We start from the raw sequence: 24,106 nt of genomic DNA, 5'->3' as shown, positions 1-24,106 counted from the left end.
GCTATTGTTTCTCACTGTAGAATAAATGATGTCTCAGCTTAAATGATGTCTCAGCTTCTTAAAAAACCAGAAGAATTTCTGATACAGTTGGGTTTTTTTAATTGGTTAAAGTACAAAATAATTTAATAAAACAAAGTTTCACAGTTGTGAACTACAGTTGTGCCTCAGCACCATACAGTCACTAAAGTATTTATCATCACTACATAATTTTCAGGTTACTTCTCCTGATTTCACAGATGACAAAACAGAAAACTGAGAAGGTTATATAGCTGCATAAATCACTGTACACCTAATGTCCCACAAAGAGTCTGCCACTGAATCAGAAATAAAATACCATACCTGTCAAGTCTCAATTTCTCCCAGCCTGATATGCGGTGGGGAGACACTTCCAGAGGGAGGGCAGGGGTTGCAGCTGATGTGTCTCAACCTCACCACTTTTGGGTAAGCAGAGGGTGTCGACAGACGGTGGTGCTCAGGAGGCCATGTTCATTCAGCAGTGCGCAACAACAATACAAAAGCAGAGCAATGAAGAGAGTATCAGCCATGCACTTTTTTTTGTATGTGTATATATATACACACACACACACACAGCAGCTTTCTCTTTGTCTAGATTTTCGTATTTAATGCAAAGCCACCAGGGTAAAGCATCTTCGTGGGTCACTTTCTGTGGACAGCTTTTCTATAAATAGAAAAGTTATAATTCTGAATAATCAAGCCTGCGAAATCATCACCTGGGTTAAAACCAGATCAAGAATTTCCATACATTCTTGGTCATTATCTAGCAGATGTAATTCAAAAGCATGCTCACAGGCATCATGGAGAAGGTATGTCCATCTGTCTGCTCACAGACTTTTATACTCTTTCCCTCACAACTGTTTTTCTGAGCACACCAAACAACTACAAAGCAATGGCTAATTTATGACCCATTTCTGGGATCAGAAATGTAAAGTTAGGCCTTTCATAATTCAGAAAGAGAAAGCGTGCATGCAAGGCAGCATATGCACATGTCTGAAGAGAGTATACAACAATGCACATGCTTGCAGAACCAGACGGAGAACATGACTCCAACCTGCAACCATATTTGCTAGATACAACTTCCATTATTGTTCATCCAACTGCTTGACGCTTTTGTTTGTGTTTGCATGGATGTTTATTCAGGGCAACAGGGGCTGTTTTACACAAGAAGGAACACAGCTGTAGACATGCAGGATAACCTGAATGGTATGTCCGCAGCTGCTGAGAGGTAGGTAGAATGTCTGAATCCTGGAAACTCTTACTGTGTGGCTTACAGAGATGTTCTCTTGTGTGACACAACAGAAGACTGAGCCCTGACCCCCAAACTGGCCTTTGGTTCACCTCCTTGCCTTGAGTACTACAGAGAGCACTGCATCCTCGAGCCCTCTGCACTGCATAGCACAAGACACCTTTTGGGCTATAGCAAAGGCCAATATCAACAGAATTTTGTCTGGTCAAATTAAGATTTCTTTGTTTGCTCGTTCTCCATACATGGTTTGAGCTTTCCACCCCATTTTCCAGGTATGCACCTCTCCAGCTCTTCGAGTTTTGCAGCTGCAAGGACAAAACTTCTAAAACACTTCCCCGCATATCTTTGCACCAGTCTTAAATGCTAATATATTATATAACCCTGCTGTGTGCTGAGGGAGCCTTTACATTATTTAAAGGCTGTCAGTCAGGTGTGAACCTTTCCATTGATTTACTGATTCACTTCTCCTCCTCTCCTGGATGCATTACGCAGCTGCAGCCTGCGACTGGTATTGAAGACCAGCAATTCCATTCGTTTGAATCTGACTTGGCGCTACTCACTTTTGCAGCCCATATAATTCTTCTTACTGTGGTTTGTGTGACATTAATGACAAAATAAATAATTCAGCATGGTTTTCACCCAAATGTAGCCCCATCAGAGACTAATATACAAGCTTTACTAGCTTATTTAATGAAACAAGACACTGAATTGTACTTTTAAAGGCCGAAACTCCCATTTGAATGGAATTTGGTGGAAAAACTCCCCTGAGACCCAATGGAAGCTAACAGGTAGAATCTCCCACTCCTGTTCCTGCCAGCCTGCCTTCCTATTTAGCCCTCACATTTACTCTCTGTACCCATCCAGCAGGTCTGTGCCTTCTTAGCCTGCACATCTTACAAAGCAGGCTGGCTTTTTATGATGCTGCACTTAGCTTGAAGGGACCATGAACTGGAGGTGAACAGCACTAGGGATGTCTGCACGTGAGAAAAGAGAACACTTATTTTCTTCACTAATGAGACTTGGCAGCGAGACTTCGTGAGTGAAACCACTCCTGTTCTGGTTCTCAGGATGGTGGGTTCAGTGATGAATCCAGCCACTCCAAGCATTTGAGGAAGGCTGCTTGGCTACAGAAGCTCTTTAACAAGACCACTATTAGAAAAAGAGAAGAAAAAAAAGCACCTATATTTTGGACATTAATGACAAAATTTCCAGTAACTTCACTGAGGCCAGGATATGCCTCTCACTACTGACTGCCCCAGTCCCTCTACTGGGTGTTTTTTCTTCATTTCTTATACACTCACTCCTACTCGTCCTGTGACCATTAATGCTTTCCCTGGGCTGCCACACTAAAATTGGTATCAACAGCTGTATAATTTCTGCATAAAGGAACACTCCTACCAAGGAAAACCTTGCAGCTTACAGCGCTGCTTTCCCTTAGCAGTGTATCAGCTCCAAAATGATCTCAGGGTTGTGTTTGGATCAAGACCCTTACTTCCTTGTGACTTGATGTTCATCTCTTGCTCTTTTTTTCCCAAGCACACCACCTAATTTGTCTGTAAGCAACATATTCAGAGACGGTAAATACATGCTGCCAAATTATTCTCCCCTGGAGCAGCATCAGTTTGATATTCAGATTGGTTTTTCATTTATCCTGGGTCTGCAAAGTGATTTTGCTTTCTTTCAGCTTCAATTTACCTGAACTATTGATATCTGATTTTTGATTTTGCAGCACTGAACTGTCAAGACTGCTGTCCAGGGTGTTTTTCCTCATGCCCACGGAGTCTGTTTTTCTTGCCAATTGCTGTTTGGAAAGATCATAGTGTGCATTAAGTAGCTGATGAAATAAAGCCTAATGAATGCTCATGAAGAGAGAAATCATTACAGCTTGTGATATCAAAATCATGAATGGGCCATTTCCTTCAAAATAAGATAATAATGAATAGATGATATATTTTAAAGCATACTCTAAGTAAAATTGCTAATAGTTTCCTTGGAGCTGGAAATTGTGCACCAGGAAAGGGATGCACCTGCCCCCAAAACCAACTGCAATTAAGAGGGAGTCGGAGTCAAGTAAGGTATCCGTTCGGGTTTTTCTTCCCCAACCCTGGCCAAGATAACTATAACACAGCAACCAGAAAGTTTGTCACAGCCCAGGTCCATTTGCAGCCCATGCTTCTCCTGGAAACTTCTTCACAGCCCCAGTCCAACCATGGTTTAGCCGCTTCCATAGAACCATAGAACGGTTTGTGTTGGAAGGGACCTTTAAAGGTCATCTAGTCCAATGCCTCCTGCAGTGAGCGGGAACATCATCAACTGGATCAGGTTGCTCAGAGCTCCGTCCAACCTGGCCTTGAATGTTTCCAGGGATGGGGCATCTATAACCTCTCTGGACAACCTGTTCCAGTGTTTCACCACCCTCATTGTAAAAAATTTCTTCCTTATATCTAGTCTAAAACTACCACTTTTTCGTTTAAAACCATTACCCCTTTCTTGTTCTCCTAGCACAAACACTAACCCTAAAAATAACCATAACCATACAGTAATTCCTGTATCATCTTGCAAAGAGACATGTCCAGAAAACAGTCTCCTTTACAGAAACAGACAGGTTTGAGGTCCTGATTGGCTAAACAACGTGATTAGTTGAGAGGCTTTTGATTTATTAAGCCAAAACCTAGAGTTTGTTATGGTTTGGCTGCGGCCAGCAACAAAAGCGCCATGCGGCTGCCCCTCCCCCCGCCAGGGTGCGGAGGAGAATGGAAAGAAACAGGCAGAAACCGGGGGGTCAGGATAAGGGCAGTTTAACAGAACAGCAAACAAAGGGAACAGAAACAACAACCATACAGATAAAGAGAAAACACAACACAAACTGCACAACCCAGAGAGCCGCTCTCCTGAACCGCCGCCGCGAACTCCCGAGCCGCGACTGAGATCCCGCCACCCAGCTCCCCCCCTCCGGAACCCAGCATGATGGCACAGGGTATAGAATACCCTGCTCTGTTTGGCCAGGTGGGGTCAGCCCATCCGGCTGTGTCCCTTCCTGGATGCCAGTGAAAATTAACCCTGTCCTGGCCAAACCCAGGACAGAGTTTGACATGAACAGTCTTACTTTTGAATGCCATTAAGGCTACCTGCTCAGTATAGACTTTAGCTACAACAGTGACACCAGCACAACTGGGAATGAGCAGACAGAAGGTCCCAGAACATTCTCCCTAAATTACTCAGCCTTGTTGGTTGAAGTGACTGTTTTGTCCAACAGCATTAACAGAGTGAAATGTAAATATAAAAATAGAAGATAACTTAATAAATGAGATGCAAATCAGATAGTGGGAGAAAGCACTGCTCCATTCCATCAGTGAGTTCATTTACTGAAGCTAAAAATCCCAAGCTAACTCCAAATGTTTAAGGTACACTCAGTTAACTTCTTCACATCCTTCTCCTTGCAGTCAAGCTCACACAATTCCAGGATTCAAAACTCATTTTGTTTCATATTGTTCTAAAACAACCAAACTCGCAGATCGGGTGGATGTGCGCAGGTGAGGGGGTCAAATAGATGACAATTACTGACACAGCAATGGTCGTAATTTAAGTCTGCAAAATGTTCCCCATCCGGAGGAGACTGGTACCTGAAAAATATCAGACTTGGCTGACCAACCATGCTCCATCTCTGGTAACCATCACCCTCCACATTTAAGCTCAGAGCAAGTGCCCTTGAATTTCAGGCTGGAGTCTGTGCTGCATGTCCTAGCCCCATGTATCCTTCCTACAGGGCAAATATAGCAGCCCACTGTAACAGCTAAAGAAAGAGGCAAAACTTAAAGTAACACCACGGGGACATCAGCACTGGTCTCATAACATGTCATGTATGGAAACAAAAATCAAAGTGGCCTCTTTGTATAAGTGATCCAAGAAAAACATTGCAGCCAGGCAGAGAATAACTGATGCCAGAATGGAACTCTTGCGAAGGGCTATATTCCTGCCTATATGTATGGTTTGCAGTCTTATTTGCTCAGTACCATCTTTAGTTTAATTGTCCATTTAATTTGAATTGCATGCAATACTTAATGGAAACATGTGGGACAGACACGAATACAAATTAATTACTTGGCTCTGGAGTTACAACAGCGACACCAGGAAATGAATTCCCAGGGGCTTTACAAGGGGAAGGGAAAAAAAAAACCCAACCAAAAACCAAAAAAACCGCACTGTTGCCTTTTATTTGAGTTCTTGATATTTTCAGCTTCCAAAAACATTACTGTAGTTAACTTTTTGCACTAAACTTTTTTGTGACAGGAATAAAGTTCTTTTCATTACAAATAAAAAAAGCAAATTCCATGGTGTAGCAGCCCTGCTATCATATTTAAGGCACCTCCCAGGGTAGAGCTGTTCCAGATTAGAGAGAATTTTCATTTGAACCAGAGGCTGGATTGCACTTTTCATTTCTGTACGCCACAGCAGACAGGAGCAGCCAGCTGGGATCCTTTAGAAGCAATGCTGTGCTGTTAAGTGGACTGACTGTATTCAGCAATGCAGCAATTCCCAGTGACCCCATAAACTGCAGCCTAGAAAACACCGGCCAACGCTCGGTCCTGTTTGCCACAAACCGCAGGAGCTGATGACTTCCACCTAGTCCTCCTGAGGAAAGTACCATGACACGGAGCGAAATGCAGAGCTCACCACAGGTGTCGACTCCTTGGAGCAATAACTATTTTTCTCCCATGAAGCAACTGCTGCCAGATTTTGAAGGCTGAAATCTGCTGTGCTTTAAGCCTGACAATGGCATTTTGTTGCTTTGCTCCCAGCTCTTCCATCCAGCTAGGGCCTCAGTACCCCCCATTTTCCTCTTCATGCCTTGCTATCCTTTGCCTGTCAGCTTTGGGGCTGGGGAGGACTTTTCAAGCCCTTGTGCCAGCTTGATCACAACAGTCAAGAGCCAGTGATCTCGTGTAAAGGTTTTGCTCCTTTGAAAAGATGTTCTTTAAAACCAGCATCACTGGCACCAGCTGAATGATTAAACGCTCACAACCCAACCCACAGCTCCTGTTCTGCAGCGCTGCAGTGGCAAGCAGCACGCAGCCTCCTCGCTCACCAGCATATTCAGAAGTCTTGCTGCCAAACCTACGCACAGCCTCCTCCCACTTTTCTGAGATACTCCTGGTGGTTTTGTCAGCAGAGCAGAATACTAGCACGAACAACACACCAGTACTGTCAAGGACAGCAAAGAGCAATGAGCACAGCCAGCCCTGCTCTAAATGCTACCAGAATATTTATAACCTGAGTGCTTTGCCCAGGGAGCTGCAGCCTAATTTAGGCTCCTGTTTGCTGCTTACTTTCCTCTCCCCAAACACAATAGTTTTCTATCATTAATCACCAGAATCTCCAGTGTCCTGAACTTGCATTTCTCTTTTCTGTAGATACAACCTCTCCTCCTACTGCATGGAGCAGCTGACCTGATCATCTTTGCTGGCAACACTCACAGCTTCACAGAATCAAGCCCATTACAATGAATAAACTCACTCCCAGCTGTCTGTCCACACTCGAATAAGATTAGTAGAAGTAGTTTCACACAATAGGTTGCCCAGCCCCAGCTGTATCCTACCATCTTGGTTTAAGAGTGGGTCCTTTCAGATTTATTCCTTCTCCTTCACAGTCATTTTCACTAGACCAGAAGTCAGTCCTGCTTCGCACAAGCGATTGTGATGCTCCTTTTATCCTCCTCAAGCTCAACAGTGCAGTTGCCTGTACTGTCACAGATACCAAATGCAAGGGGATTTTAGGAAATTAAGTGGCAGCAGTGAGGCTACGGGTAAGGATTTTCAGCATAACCAGATTTGAAGTGATGTGAAGGTCCCGGCAGCAGCAGGTACAGGCACTCAGAAGTTGCACAGCTGCTGCCATGCTCGTTTAACTCTATACAGTCTCTGCCTGAGTTACCACAGGCAAGGGAGGGAAGGAGAGCACAGCCTGACCACCCACACCTGCCTATGGCACCTTGCACAATCTGTTTGAAGGATGCCCCCAAAACAGCCTGATCCTTCTGATACAGCCTCTGACTACATGGCCTCTGTACATTTTGACACTCGTGTCCCCTTCGGAGGGTCTTTTCATGCTCTGTCTTTGCTACAGCCTCAAGAAACACTGTGTCTGCCTGACCCTAAAAGATGAGATTGCTGGGCTTCTCTCAGCTTGCACTTTGAGAGGAGAGCAGCTCATTTCCTATGCACTGGACTAAATATCCTTGCCTTCAAATTGACTCACATCATATGGAGGAACAATGGATTAAGGACTTCACCGGTGCAAGCATGTAATTGCTATTAGTGCCAATGGGAAATGTATCTATTTCAAAGATGCTCTTTTAGACAGATTTAGTGCATTAAATAGAGGTAGGTGAAATGTTGCAGGACAGCATCTTTTTCATGAAAAAAAATGCAGAGCTGCTTGACTTGAAATCACTGACCGTCATGGGCATTGGAATGGGAAAAAAAATAAAAATATTTTCAGTTTGCATTTCAAACTATAACTCAAGCCTAAGTAAAACGTATTGAAAAGACCTCAACACTACCAACAAAAATCAAACGTAAAAGGAAAGGATTTTTACTTTTGCTACCTAACAAATAATTCAATTACTCACCCAGCACTAACATGAGGGCAGAGAACCAAAGCATTCCCTGCCCCTGGCACAGGGGAGATTTAGGTGGGTAATTGCATTAGCACTGTGGAAGTCCCTTCACACAAATCTTTGTGGCATTAATGAGGAAAGGAGGCATCAATAATACAAGAAGTTTGGGAATGGTTCCTTGGTTCCACTTCTGGATCTCAAGCAAGGATATCTCAGGTTTCCCATCTCTGCCAGAGCGTGGCTTGTACATTGCTAAATCTTCACACAGGCTTAGGGGTTGGGCTACACTGCAGTACTTTAGAGGTCTCACAGTGGCCCTGGAAGCAGGGAAACATAAACCATTGCAAGTAACAAGAAACACAAGTGCTATTTCCTTAGCATTGACAAATTTGGATGCCCTTAAAAGCTACGCATTAAATTACATAGTAAAGGAAAAGGAAGAGTTAACCATTCAGGAGCGAGCAGATTTGCTCCATGCAGCAAACGCACAAACCACTTGACTCTGTAACATCCTCACCACGTAATTGTGCGAAGGCTGTCTGCGTCACAGCTCTTTTTTCATCTCCTTATCGGCACTGCACACTGCCACGGGCTCTGAAGCCCTGGGACAAGAATCCCAGAAGATGCAACTGAAGCTTTCATGGTCCAGTTTTCCACCTCCCAGCCAGGCCTTTACACACACAGATTAACAAAAATCCTCGTGCAGCAATTATACGGCCTTTCCTCCACACAGGCAACATGAAAATACATACGCTGTGGCTGCATCTGTCCTGACCCCAGCTTGATGAAAGACTTGGCTAGATATGGTTTGAGCAGTGCTACGCCTCTCAGTAAACATCCAGAGCTCAGCTAAAACAGAAGCAGTTGCAGCAGCTTATGCCACCTGAGAGCCTGCTCTTCCAGCATATTTATCCCACTCTGGCTTTACAAACCATTTTGCAACTGTGTTGGCAGCTCAGGAATTTAATTGCAAGTCTCATGATACTGGGTGGTGGTTTTAATGAAAACTTCAGCTCCTGGGGAATGCAAGAATCTCAGCTTTCATTTAAAACTGATTAAGTCTTCTGATTGCAGCAGCAGCCTGAGAACACCCAGCAAGAAAGTCCTAAAGGATGGAAATCTGAAGTTAAATAAAAAGACCCTCTTCCTCTCCTGCACAATTTTTATTTAAGAAATTGCTCTCAGGATTTTCAAACAAATGACACAGGAGGCCCGACTCATATGTACAAAGCTTAATTTTAGAAATACCAATATTAACATAGTAGAATGGGCTGGCAAGGAGGGAAGGTAACAATTGCTTTAAATGTTAGTAATGACTTATTTTTATACTAATAATGAGATTAAAGCATTTTCACTGTAGCTGGAAGAGGTAAAATACATACATTGATAGCAGCCATTAGAAATAGGGTGACATAAGGCAGTTTACCAGTCAGACAGAATTACCAGTTCCATCCCTTTAACATTTATATATCATCAGGATGTGAATTCAGCAGGGTTCAGGGATTACAGGCAGCTCTGGCATATCTGGAATAGAAGAAAAGCACAGCTGAAGTTTAAAAGAAAACTAGAGCACCATGAGTTATGTCAAGTTTCACTTTGAAAATTAGTATCACACACTTTCCTAAATCTTGGAGCCTTGGAGCTATTAATGAATAGAGCCTGCATTATTTATGTATTTAGTATTTATCACAAAGCGATAAAACCTGAGTCACCTTTCACCATGAGGTGATCCTCCTTCACTCAGTATAGAACTTCAGAGGCAGGGAGGGGAAGAGTTCAACTTAAATATCAAAACTTTTTTTTTTTTAGAAAAAAAAAGAGAAAAATTGAAAATAACACCGCCCGCCACTGGTGAGGTGTGGTGTACCAGATGTCGAGTTTTAATGATTTTATGTAGTTGGGTTTTTTTTAAAAGGAACATGGATTAATAGAGGAGAATTTTACAGAAGAAGAGTGAAGAAGAATGAATCAGAAGGGGTATGTCTGTTTTCACAAATCCAGCTGGCATGCAGACGAAAGGAATAAGGATGGCCAGAGCCTTATATTCTAACTGTAAACGATGATTCTGTCTTCCAACTATTTTCTGGTTATTAAATTCAAGTTTAAAAAACAGTTTTCTTTATGTTTACACACCCACACAGTTAACTGGAAATAAAAGTATGTCTGTTTATGGCCAGAAGTGCTACCCCTGTTTGGGAGGAACAGGTTATTGAGCAAAATTCATGTAATTGGTTTCCATAGCCCAAAGCAAATCAGGAATAATTTCTTATAGCAGAGGAGCAGATTTATACTGAAGTGTCCCTTGAAATTTCTGATTCAAAGGCTGATGGCTCTAATGACTGCCTTCAAATTGCTATCAGTAAAAGTCTACACAAAAATGAAATTCAGTGTGCGATTTTGCAAACAGCTGTACATTCACAGCCTTTAGCAACTAATCTAATCTGGGGTCTAATTTCTCTTTGTGTAGATTTGTAATGTACACAGGCTCGAGCTTAATAAGGCCATTAGCACAAGTAGATTTACTTAGGCCCATAAGTGCTTGCAGAATAAGATCCTATTTATAGCCAGCTGGCACTGGGCCAGCCCCATCCCTTACCAGTGTCATTCGGGCAAAAAGGCTACCTGCATTTTTCCCCTTCCCAGCAGGTTCTCTTACCAACCCCCATGGTAAAGGCACCCTGTGAGCTTGAAACCAACTACCCTGGTGCAGTCCCATGCAGAGACACAAACCTCAGGACCCAGCCAAGCCCAGTCCATGTTTGGATGGCTGCCCAGTGCCAAAACAGGGACCTGCTCCCAAAGCCTGGGAGAGTCTCTCTTTCCCAGAGCAACTGGCATTTGGACTGACCCCTTCTCTGCTGATTCAGAGCCAACAGGACAGCTGAAGGAGTAAGTAAATTACCCACTATTTCATTCCTCCTTCACTTGTGGATGAGCCTTCTGAATTCAGAGAGAGGGACTGCCTCTGATTAAATTGAATAGAATGTGCATGTTTACAAGACATTTTGACCAATAAATCATTTTCCCTGCCAGACTGAGATATGACAATGATGATAACTCAAATTTTTAGAGTCAAATGGCTTTGGAAAGCTTTCCTGCCATTACACTCTGTGAATGTCAATGGGTCTAGCTAAATGCAGGCGAAGACTGATGGCAGCACTTTCTGCATCTCCTTTTCCCACCAGAGAGGTCTATGTAACGTTGGCTGGCAGGTCTGCCCCAAAAAAGGATGAAAGAAGGCACTGTATATTATTCTTATGATTTGCACTATATTGAATTTATCTTTGCTTTTACCATTAAAAACAGGCTGCAAAAGATACTGCTACGAGTTAAACACTGAATTAGTTTCCTTCTGAAATAAGAGATCTCCCTGAAATATTGAGGTGTCTAAACAGCTAAAATCTTTCCACAGTAAGCAATAACACTACCATTAAAAGAAAATTCAGAGCAATGTAATAAAAAAAAACGCCCAAGCTATTTTAGAACCACAACCCATTACAGTGAATAAGTGAATACTAATCTTGACTTTGAGTCTGTTTCTCAACCTCTTGTTTCTGGGACAGGAGCCCCAAATTCGTCTGGTACGATTGCAGGGAAGCCCGGGAGCTGCCACTGCTGTCTCATTTAGCCGGCACTGTCCAGAGGTCTCTACAGCTCAATTTACATTTTGAAGGCTTGCTTTGTGAACATAAAAGCTAGAACTGTCTGGTTTTGCGTGTGAACCCCTTTGTCCATCTCCAAAATCAAGACAGTGTGGCAGTTATGCTTAGCACAAAGCAACAAAACAGATGAGAGCTCAGACACTGTATGTCAAACTACCACTCATCATCCGGTACCTTTGCCTTCCTGTTTCTAGAAATGTGGCCATACTGCCTCCTTCCCTGGCTCCTCCTCTGTTTATTATTTCCTTTCCAGGGGTATTTTAAGAGGAAGCAATGAAGAAAGCAGAAAGGGAGAAGAAGCAGAGGCATGGCACAGATCATACCCGTGCTTTGAGCTCCTGTACTGTTCTGCACAGAGAGAGGAGGAAGGGGTAGAAAGGGGAAGAAAACCTCGGAAATAGCATGAGGCAGAGTAACTGACTGGGAAAAAATACAACAGCCGGATTTTCTGGGTGAGAAAGGAATAAGAGAGTAGACTGGAAACTAGCCCCAAAAGAGCAGGGCCTGGAAGAATTTATTGGAAATGTGCACAAACTAAATATTGGTAAGAAAATAGTGTAAGCAAAGAAAAAGGGTAAACATAGGCAATGCAACAGTGAAAGAAAACAGATGATTCCCCATACTAAAAAATGACAAGATTTTTGCTGAAGGAAAATAGCAAAGACTGTTGATAAAACCAATTTCAAGTGAGAGCAATGCTCACTGAAACCACTGGAAGCTTTTGCATCATCTTAAACAGACACTATATCAGATCCTCAGCCCTTGAGCAAATAATTGTGGGATGAACCAGGTGTGCAAACAGCCGTGGGATACTGTTATGCCATCTTTAGCAATGCAAAAATAAACCATGAAGTGGAATTTAAGATACATCATTCATGCTTAATAATCATCACATTTATTCACACAGAGAAAACTGGCCCAAACCTATGCTGTAGTCGGGAAGTTAGGAGTTGGAAACAACACCTATAGAAACAGTTAGACTTGTTGCAGGGATGGAAAACCTTAGAGAAAACCAGGTATCTGTGTCTTTCTGGCACCGCAGTGATAGGGGAGGTACTTTGCTTTCGTTATATCTCCAGTATACATCTGTACTAAACAGACATCTGATAGATGAGCCACTCTGCAACTGCTGACAGGAGGGTCAGGAACAACTGATAAAATTTTAGAGTTTGGGCAGATGAAGGACCAATACAGCACTGTATTGGTGAGGGCTGGAAATGTGAAGGAAGTGCTGTCATTATTCACAGCCACCAGTTGGCAAAACATCCCTGCTTTGGTTTAACTGCATATAAGCAAAAATTTTCAGATGAGTAACCTTCCTCAGGTACCTTCTGTTTAAGGTGACCAGGAGTTTTTTCTCACCCCATCACAGCACCTACCCTTACCTGCAGCAAGAAAGGCCCAAGGTCGACAAAGGGACTTGCTAAACAAAAAGTCTGTGCAAAGGGAGAAACTTGATCATTCATATTGCAGACTAAAGAGGATGAAAACATTTTCTGCATCTGTCTCTGGGGAATTCACCACTATATCCTGGCACCCATTATGCCACTTAACATGGGTGTGTCAGTGCATAGCAGGCCCAAAGCAGCCAGAATGACTAGAGGTTTTTCATGGAGCATGAACTCCAGTGGCCAGAAGGGCCCTATCCAGCAACACTGCCAACACCATCTAGTTCAGCTCCCCCCAGTGCCACACATTTCATTGCCTGCTCTTGAGAAAGCTTTGGAGGTGCATGGTACACCCCCCCCCCCCCCCCCCAGTACAAAAATGAGAAATCAGATCCCAGGCTGAATGTTTTCCATCGTTGCTGTTATAGACTTATTTATAAAGAAGTTTTAAAAGATCTTGTTTGCCTTGAGATTTCACAAACAACAAATACATTTGCAATGATACATTAAGAGAAATCACCAAGTGCTTCCAGACCCAGAGAGACTGATAGACGTTTCCATGGTCTGTGGAACCTTAGCCCTTGTTAAGGTCAAGCCAAATTATCTTACAAATAATTTATCTACAACCTGTAGCTCCTTCATTTTGAACTGATAGATTATGTAGCCATTAATCAGCTCCAAGTATGGCCTTTGCTTTTGACATTCAGAAGGCAAACTTACTCTGTGCTGGTCCTCTTATTTAGTTTCTCAGATACATTCATACTAAAAAAAAAAAAAATCTCATTCCCTACTAAGCATTGATGACTCCTCATGTTTCATGAAAGATTGAACATATCTTTTAATAAATTTGTTTGTAATACACCAATTTCATTTTGCCTACTCCCAAGGAAGCAGATTTCTATTTGATGGGCTAGAAGACACAAGAGATTATTTATCACTGTACATCTGGGTCTGTAGATCGTTGCAGAGCCATAAATTTGGAAGACAGCACAGTAACTGATCTTCAGTTAATTTCCTGAAAAGTCTGAAAACTTTGTTCAGGGTGATCAGTGACAAAGATATAATAACAATAAAATAATCCGAGACAGCCAAACAGAATTTAATAGTTTCCATAAAGATCATTTTTATCAGAGCTCTGTGGGACTCCATTCATTGATACAATACCACTCCCTCCATATAACTGTAATAGTGAAAATTTGCTTTTATACCCTGATCGGATATTTTTTGGCTAGGACTCCTATAGCTATGTTTAGCTCTCAGGCGCATGTCTTTAATAAGAACTACCTGTATATCCAAGGGGTGAATTTCACCCAGTGAGGATGTTCAGCAGGGTTTAATTTTGACAGATGATCAAAGGCCACGGCCTTATCACTCAGTGCCTGCTTCGGCTCCCAATGGATTGTGGGTACACTCTTGAAATAAAGCTCTGACTTTCAATTACTGTCATAAAGAAAGCTGTTAGAACCACTCTTTCTTCGTTTGTCTTACTTATAAATATATCTTCCAGCTCATGAAAAAAAGAAAACTGTTTTTTGTAAGTGATTAATGAACCTGCAGATTCTCCTGTATCTATAGTCAATAGCCTTCCAGGGGCCTTTCTGCTGAAAGTCCTGCTCTGAGTACTGCTTATTTACATTACATTTACATGAGCTGGCAATTAGGTACAGCTTTGGTTGCTTTGATAACTTCTCCATCTAAATAACAACAAGACCTTAAATTAGCCTGCAGACCATCAAGTCCCAGGCTTGCAACATTGGTCTATAAGGACATCACTCTGAGGAAGCTGTCGAGAAAGCCTTTGTTGTAAATGCCCATAATACACGAATATGATGGATCAGCTGGGCTCCATGTCCACTGAACTGTTTCACCCACCCCGGCCAGAAAAGGAAGAGGATGTACTAAAGGATCAAGTTCGCACGTAATTCCCTTTCTATTGAACACTGATACAGGAAATAAGAATTAATTACAGCTTTCCCTATTATAGCCCCCAAAAGCTCTATTAGCTACTTACCTCTCTTTATTTGGTACTATTTTGCTTAAATACATTGAGCTGTCAGGCGAATCAAACCCCATATCCTGGCTTGACACATTTGACTCCGTTCATCAAATAATAAATTACACTCTACAAATGCACTCAATTGCAAACTTGGTCAGGTTAGTGCATATAGTGAACCTTTCACTTTATTAAAAAAAATCCACAGTGCTGTCCTGTGTACCTGTGCATGAGTTTCAACAAACTAGGCATCATGTGGCAGGGCATTCTTCACTGCTGAACGGGTCAGTGAAGGTCTTTGGTTTCATTTGCTGCACCCTGTATTAGTTTTAATGTAAAAGTCACAAAATTTGGTAAGTATCCAACAGATAAAGAAAGAGGGATTTGGTATTTTCTAAAGGCCCAACTTTCTGCAGGACACATGGAAAAATATTGTCTGGATATTTCATGTAATGGATTAAAATGTTTCATGTGAAAAACTCAAAAAAAGTATTTCATTTTTCATTTTTCAAAGAACATTTCTTCTTCTGTTTGATTTCAAGACTTCAAAATGTGAGTGAGAACTTTATATTAATGCCAGCTGTTTCCTCTTCCCCTTCACGGGAACATTTCATAATAATAAGTGAAACATTATCCTTTGGTTCTTGCCCTGCTCCAATTAATCTTTTCCTCATTAGCTCCAGCTCTAGCCTTACGAGACCCCTATTGTCTTCTAAAAATACATCTCACCCAACTCATTGTAGGGAAAACTTCAGGCTTTTAAAGCGAAAAACAGAAGACAAAGAGCAACAGCAAAAAACAACAGTGAGAAGAAAAAAAAAAGTTTGCTATTCTGCTTTCTGTTTGTTTGGGTTTGGTTTTTTTGGGGGTTTTTTTTTTTTTTTTTTTTTAAATGAAACCCTTGCCATTCCTGGGGAGAACCAGGGGATGCAGTGCTATAGCCGCATTTGTTTGTGTTATGGCTGGGAACTGGTGTACAGCATTGACTATTTGCATTCAATCTTCTATCACTTGAGTGCTCAGTAGCTGCAACAGCTACAGCTCTAGTAGCCACTCAGTTGAGGAGCTCTACAGCTGTGTGTGTATATTATATATCCATATCTATATGTGTCGGTATATATCACAGAATCACAGAATCACAGAATCACAGAATCACAGAATAGTAGGGGTTGGAAGGGACCTCTGTGGGTCATCTAGTCCAACCCTCCTGCCCAAGCAGGGTCACCTACAGCAGGCTGCACAGGACCGCGTCCAGGCGGGTCTTGAATATCTCCAGAGAAGGAGACTCCACAACCTCCCTGGGCAGCCTGTTCCAGTGCTCCGTCACCCTCAGAGGGAAGAAGTTCTTCCTCATGTTCAGACGGAACTTCCTGTGCCTCAGTTTGTGCCCATTGCCCCTTGTCCTGTCACTGGGCACCACTGAAAAGAGCTTGGCCCCATCCTCCTGACACCCACCCTTCAGATATTTGTAAGCATTTATAAGGTCCCCTCGCAGCCTTCTCTTCTTCAGGCTGAACAAGCCCAGCTCCCTCAGCCTCTCCTCGTAGGGGAGATGTTCCAGTCCCCTCATCATCCTCGTAGCCCTCCGCTGGACTCTCTCCCGTAGCTCCTCATCTTTCTTGAAGTGGGGAGCCCAGAACTGGACACAGTAATCCAGATGAGGCCTCACTAGGGCAGTGTAGAGGGGAAGGAGAACGTCCCTCGTCCTGCTGGCCACACTCTTCTTGATGCACTCCAGGATCCCATTGGCTTTCTTGGCAGCCAGCGCACACTGCTGGCTCATGGTTAACCTGTCATCCACCAGGACGCCCAGGTCCCTCTCCACAGAGCTGCTCTCCAGCAGGTCCACCCCAAGCCTGTACTGGTGCATGAGGTTGTTCCTCCCCAGGTGCAGGACCCTGCATTTGGCTTTGTTGAACCTCATCAGGTTCCTCTCTGCCCAACTTTCCAGCCTATCCAGGTCACGCTGAATGGCAGCACAGCCTTCCAGTGTATCTACCACTCCTCCCAGTGTGGTGTCATCAGCAAACTTGCTGAGGGTACATTCTAACTCTTCATCCAGGTCGTTGATGAAGAAGTTGAACAAGGCTGGGCCCAGTACTGACCCCTGAGGGACACCACTTGTTACCAGCCTCTAGCTAGACTCAGCGCCACTGACGACAACCCTCTGAGTTCTGCCATTCAGCCAGTTCTCAATCCACTTCACGGACCACTCATCCAGCCCATACTTCCTGAGCTTCCCTAGGAGGATATTATGGGAGACTGTGTCGAAAGGCTTGCTGAAGTCTAGCTGGACAACATCCACGGCTCTCCCTTCATCTACCCAGCCAGTCAGGTCATCGTAGAAAGCTATTAGATTGGTCAGGCATGATTTCCCCTTGGTGAATCCATGCTGACTACTACTGATAACCTTCTTTTCCTCCACTTGCTTGATGATGGCCTCCAGGATAAGCTGCTCCATCACCTTTCCCGGGATGGAGGTAAGGCTGACCGGCCTGTAGTTCCCTGGGTCCTCCTTCTTGCCCTTTTTGAAGATTGGAGTGACATTTGCCTTTCTCCAGTCCTCGGGCACCTCTCCTCTCCAAGTTTGTACTACCTGTGTGCAAGGCAAAAGTACATTTTCAAGACCTTAGCAGGCAGGGTGAGGGGCATGTTTCCAGAGGAGGTCCACTCTTGTTGGAGAAACTCTATAAAGAATAGATTTTATTTTTAGCATTCAGCAGCACTTTCTGTGACATTTATGGACAGACTGTCAAAGCTGTTTAGCACCTGAAACAGTCAGTTTGCCTAGAAGCCCTGCCACCAACTTTAGCAGCAAAATGAGAGCTGACCTCAATCATGCAAGAGAGCTCTTTGGAAAAGTCTGGCCACAAAGCTTTCATCTAAACTGACTGCTCCTCAGGCAAGCGGTAAATATCTTCTGACGTTGTCCTCCTACTTTTGTGCCCTAACATATGCCGTCTGCTTATTTAGAGAATGTGTGAGCTTCATATACATCGGACTGAACCCCTCAGGACAAAGTCCCATTTGGTTTTGCACAGTGAGGCCAATGGTTTCTTCCAGCCTCCAAGAGCCAAGGCTTGCTCTGCTCACTTGACACACAGGAGAGGGCAACAGAACCCAGCTAAACCCAAGTTCAAGAATATTTCTGAGAACAGTAACAACTAAACAAGAATAAGAGTATGAGGGAAGAAGCTGATCAGCAGATTGTGAGCTCCAGGCCCACCGCAGAGGAAGGGGAGCAGAGGGAAGATCCCAGTGCATCAGCAGCAGAAGCCATCCTTCAGCCACCCACAGGGACTGCACAATATGGAAAGCTGTGCAATGTATGCCTGCCTTGCTTGAGGGCTGGAAGATGCCAGGGCTGAACAGCAAAGCCTCTATCCAAAATACGGGATACTTAATGTTGGAAACACAGCCCCTAAGTCCTACCCTTTTACAGTCAAATAAAGTTCCACCAGTGCTGAAATAGTAAAAAACCAGCAACAACCAAACAAAAAAACACCCATATCACAAATCAGTTTTGCCCTGTTTGGTTTAGTGAAACTAACAAATAGATCAGCTGAAACCTAAGTTAATGATATTACATTTGGCTATTAATAAAACAAAATAACATTTCTGCTTTTGGAGATACTTGCAATTTCTTTTTTGTGTTCTGTGTGCAATAACATAAAATAATATAGACAAAATCAACATGAAAATGCATCAGCCTCCATGTAAGGATGGACACACTACTTTTTGCAGGTGCAAAAAATTGAGTTATTTAACTACAAGGGACAGTAGCCGTCATCATGAAAGCCTCCCTTCTCATCAGATGTAGGAAGGGAAGAAAATTCCCTTCGTCTAAGGCCACAGTGTGTGCTGGTGGGCACTGAACTCTCAGGCAGTACAATCATCACATAAATAAGCCTTAATTGGCATTCCCAAATGTATTGAAATTCTATTGCCTGCTGTCGGCATTCCAAAAGGTATGCTTCTAGAGATTTAAAAGAAAAAAATATCAAAGATCATTTGCAATTAGATGCAACAGAACCATACCCAACTGGTATGTGTCAGGGGTAAAAACAGCATCAGCCAAAATGGCAAATGCCTTTTGGTTTGTCAGGAATTGAATGTGTAGCACCAAGCAAGCTATTATTACAGACTCTGATCAGTGAAGCAGACAATTATTTGCCTTGTTATCTTGCTGCCTGCCCATGTGAACAGCATCAAACAACTGTTAAAAGACACCCTGCTCCCCCTGCAAAGGGAACACTGGTATTGAGTATCTGAAAACCTCCTATTTAACAAGCTAACCTTTGAGACTGGTGAGCAGACAAAGAAGAATTTATCAGCCACTGTATCAAAAATTATGGCAGGCCCTCAGGAATCCCAGGCCCCGGAGGTAAGAGAGGAAGCCTACAAAGAGGATGATTTTCCCTTGGTCAAGGAGGACTGTGTGAGGGATCGCTTAAGCAATCTGGACGTCCACAAATCCATGAGCCCCGATGGAATGCACCCACGAGTGCTGAGGGAGCTGGCGGATGTCATTGCTGAGCCACTCCCATCATCTTTGAGAGGTCCTGGAGGACAGGAGAGGTACCTGAGGACTGGAGAAAGGCAAATGTCACTCCAATCTTCAAAAAGGACAAGAAGGAGGACCCAGGGAACTACAGGCCGGTCAGCCTCACCTCCATCCCGGGAAAGGTGATGGAGCAGCTTATCCTGGAGGCCATCATCAAGCAAGTGGAGGAAAAGAAGGTTATCAGTAGTAGTCAGCATGGATTCACCAAGGGGAAATCATGCCTGACCAATCTAATAGCTTTCTACGATGACATGACTGGCTGGGTAGACGAAGGGAGAGCCGTGGATGTTGTCCAGCTAGACTTCAGCAAGCCTTTCGACACAGTCTCCCATAATATCCTCCTAGGGAAGCTCAGGAAGTATGGGCTGGATGAGTGGTCCGTGAAGTGGATTGAGAACTGGCTGAATGGCAGAACTCAGAGGGTTGTCGTCAGTGGCGCTGAGTCTAGCTAGAGGCTGGTAACAAGTGGTGTCCCTCAGGGGTCAGTACTGGGCCCAGCCTTGTTCAACTTCTTCATCAACGACCTGGATGAAGAGTTAGAATGTACCCTCAGCAAGTTTGCTGATGACACCACACTAGGAGGAGTGGTAGATACACTGGAAGGCTGTGCTGCCATTCAGCGTGACCTGGATAGGCTGGAAAGTTGGGCAGAGAGGAACCTGATGAGGTTCAACAAGGGGAAATGCAGGGTCCTGCACCTGAGTCTCCTTCTCTGGAGATATTCAAGACCCACCTGGACAAGGTCCTCTACAGCCTACTGTAGGTAATCCTGCTTCAGCAGGAGGGTTGGACTAGATGACCCACAGAGGTCCCTTCCAACCCCTAACATTCTGTGATTCTGTGACAAAAAAAATCGTAGCTCATTGTCTATTCCATTGGGGGGAGAAACAAACAATGCAGGCACAGTTCACACCGTGCCTATGGCAAGCAGCCTTTCCATGGCATCTCCCAGCTGTGGGCAACAGCTGCCAAAAAAGCAATTATGCATGGGGCTGCTCCCCTGGGGCTGTTCAATACAGGGGTCACATCTATTTGGAAATTACCCCAAAGCCTTTCTGCTGGTAATAGGAGGATCTGTGGCACAAAACACAACCCTCAGGGACCCCTAAACACCCCGATAAGAAGTATCCTGAAAGGCCACATGCATGGATGGGCAGTGGTATTGTACATCAGGGCTGCAGCACTGAAATGTGATGATTTTTGTTCCTTGGAGCTGTGAGGTTTCCTAGACCCTTCGAACATGCAGGGATGTGGACTCATTTTTCAGCAGAATATCTGATGGTAACTCTATCCCCTGTTCCTCATATTTCTCCCTCCTGTGTCACCCAAGAGGCCTTAAATACCTAATCATGCTTCAGCATACAGCCACCCAACCTTGTTATGGGTGTAAATTCTGCTCCCATTTATAGCCTAACTCTGTTTTGTCTCCAGCCTTGTTGCATGGAAACAGGAAGGGTACACCTGAGCCTGCACCAGGCGCCCCGGGAGTTGCTATCCTACCCATGCACAGCCTTCGCATCAAACTACCAGTTATCTTTTCAATTAATTGTAAGTATCACAGTGGTTGACAGGACAGCCTTACTACCAAGGGACAATTTAATATGACTAAACCATAATCAAACTGTTAACAGCCTCAGAATTTAATCTGTGCAGAAGAAGCAGGATTTACAAGAGGGAAAGGACAACCAAAGCTAAAATGAATAATGTTAGTTGTAATATTACAGTTAGTTGTAACAGTATAATTAGTTGTGATATCTAAAATTAAAAATTACACTGCTTTGAGTTCCAGGACGTGTGCCAAAAAGGAGTCGTTAGTCACAGAGATGAGGAACAGTTACATAGTCCATTATCTCTTAAACCACAAGGCCCAGAAATGAATCCTACATGTCACAGGGAAATTGAGACTCAGCATTTTACAGCAATACATAGCTTTTAATTTTAGCTCTTAAACCAGATCCTTTCTGATTATCAGTATGCTGTGCTTTCCCATTTCCACCCTGAACAGGGTTTGGAGATGGCTATCCTCAGAAGCCTTCCTGGCTTCTAAAAACTCCTTGGCTAAGCTTCACTTTTCCTTCGGGCATGGTCCAAAGTTGTCCTCCTGGTCAGGCTGCAGCAGAGCAAGCTCAGGCCTAGCATCCCGAACTGCTCCCTTCCTCCATCCTTGCCACAGTCTTGTGGAAAAAAAAAACCCCAAACAACCCAAACCAAAACACAGAAAACCCCAGGCTTTTTCTGGTACTTCCCCTCCCAGCCTCCCCTTGCAGGGTGTCATAATTTAACCTGGCAGCCAAGCACTAGACAGCCGCTCAGTCACACCTCCCCTTCCCCCTAGCAGCATGGGGAGAAGAAATGGACAAAAGTGGAAACTTGTGTGTCGAGAGAAAGACAGTTTAATAAGACAACAGAGGAAAAATACTACTACTAATAATAATGATAACAATGAACACGCAAAACAAACTACGTACAATACAAATTTTCTCACCACCTGACAACCAATTGACAGTCAGCTCCCAAGCAGCAACCACAGAACCCCGAAAAAGTTCCAACTCCCAGACAAGAGAGGATTCAAACGGAAGCAAGACAAGCCAATAGCTTCCTGCCCCCCAGCCGACCTCCATTCATAAACTGAGCCTGATGTCTATGGTATGGAATATTTCCACTGGCCAGCCTGGGCTACCTGTCCGGCTATGCTCCCTCCCAGCTCCTGCAGACCTGCTGATTAGCTGAATATGGGACATTGGAAAGAGTCCTTGATTTCTTCACAACAGCTAAAAACATCAGTGTTATTAACATTCTTCTTGTACTAAATCCAAAACATAGCACCTACTGAGAGGAAAATTCACTCTATCCCAGCTGAAACGAGGACACAGGGCAAGGATGCCGGGTGATGGTCTGCCTTGCCTCCATCAACAAGTGCTGCTGCCTCCTGAGGTTAGGCAGCCCCTGCTGCTTCCTGGCTCTGCATTCAGGGCTAAACAGCTTAATCTGGTAACACACTTCTAAATCCAAAGTGCAGCAGGCATCAATAAAGCTACTATTCAGTATCATAATGTGTAATCAAGAAGCTATACAAAGGCAAAAAGTGATGTAGCTGAGAATCACTTTTTTTAAAAAAATTATGAGGACAGCCAGTTTTTACCATCTCATTCTTACTCACTCATATGACAGACACACAAGCAATTGCTTGAGCTGGGAGGCATTTTTTGAAAAATTACTTTGAATGACCTCTATATTAAAAAAAATTATTTTAAAACCATTTCCTGCTTTTAGGTAGCGATAAAGATAGTAAATGCTTTTTCAGGTTGTGCTTATCCTTTTGTCCTTTATTTCCTGCTATGTAATTTCTTTTCTTCCTCTTCTCTCAGTGCCAAAAAGAAAAAACTGTGCTTGTAAAGGAGGAAAACTGGGAAAGAAAAGATAACTCTCTCTAGGGTAAACAGGCAGGAAGAAGACAATAGAAACAAAGTTGTGTTTTCTTTTTTCTTAAAAAAAAAGGGGAAATCACCTGGGATTGAAATAACTGAAATTATTATCCTCTTCTCACACACACACATCCACCTCACCCACTTTTCTTCCTGGTCTTGGCTGACTTGTACCTTCTGGCAGGCACGTAGATGCCTCTTTTGCTGCTGAGGGCTGTTGCTCCACAGGACAAAGTCACCAGCAAAAATGCTGCCAGGAGATGTTTTGTGTAGGGATAAAATGAGCACCAAACTGGGACTCCGCTGCCGCTTCCCATTGCGGCACCTTCCTTGCACACACAATCCTTTTGCCGCAACAATGTTGCAGGCTTGCTAACGCTATACTCTCAGTGTTTTATGTACTGGGAAAGACCCTGCTTAATACATCTGGGGAAGTACTTCCCCATACATGCATGGGACCCCAGGCGCAGAGGCAATTAGACACTCCAGGCTGCACATGCTCACACAATTAGCTTTTGTGACTGTTACTAAACAAACGCTGCACTGAGCCAATAAATCTTACAGTGGCCTCATTTTTGTAGCAATGACGCCTCAGGTAAGGCCTGTGTGGCCCAGAAAGCAAAAAGGTTAACTTTTTCTGAAATTCCCTAGTCCAGCTTATCTGCTTCTTCTCCCTAAACATCTGCCAGCTTCATACACGTTATAAATATCAGTTATAAACTGAACTATTCAGTTTCAGCTAATCTAGAACTAATTATGTATTTAATTCCTTTCTAGCAAGATCCAATCAATCAAAAAAGAGTAAAAAAAAAAAAAGAGCATGGGTAAATATCAAAGACCAGTAGGTAATAAATGAAAACCTTCATTAAAATCTTACCTGAATGTTAACAAAAATAATGAAATAAAGTGGAAGAGATTATTCCACATCAGGTCATTCTGATTATCATCGTGCTTTCTCCCCAGTTCAACCCTGGTGCTATTTATGTACACTGTGGAAGAGTTGGAGTAAATACTTGGTGTCATAAGAAAGCCTCTCTCCCTACCCACCTGGCAGAGACCCCAGGCAGGCAGTTCAATACTACTTCGAGGGTGAAGAGTGACCGCACAAAAGTGGTCTTTTCCTGCATGTTTTCCCCCATGAATTTGGAGCTGCAGCTACTGACCTTACTGGCAAGGAGGCAATTTTACTGCTGG

At 43.5% G+C, this 24,106-nt stretch overlaps 1 long non-coding RNA gene across 3 annotated transcripts in view; it reads right to left on the bottom strand.

Moving 5' to 3' along the window:
• LOC142360528 (uncharacterized) overlaps positions 1-24,106 on the bottom strand; it is a 123,689-nt gene that overhangs the window by 35,118 nt on the left and 64,465 nt on the right. For all 3 annotated transcript variants that reach the window (XR_012763124.1, XR_012763126.1, XR_012763125.1), the window contains one exon: positions 340-9,404. This is a non-coding gene — a long non-coding RNA (uncharacterized LOC142360528). The remainder of the gene's footprint in view (positions 1-339; positions 9,405-24,106) is intronic.

Source organism: Opisthocomus hoazin, chromosome 2 (assembly GCF_030867145.1).
Source record: "Opisthocomus hoazin isolate bOpiHoa1 chromosome 2, bOpiHoa1.hap1, whole genome shotgun sequence".
Lineage (NCBI taxonomy): Eukaryota > Metazoa > Chordata > Aves > Opisthocomiformes > Opisthocomidae > Opisthocomus > Opisthocomus hoazin.
This window is presented reverse-complemented; position numbering and strand designations above follow the sequence as displayed.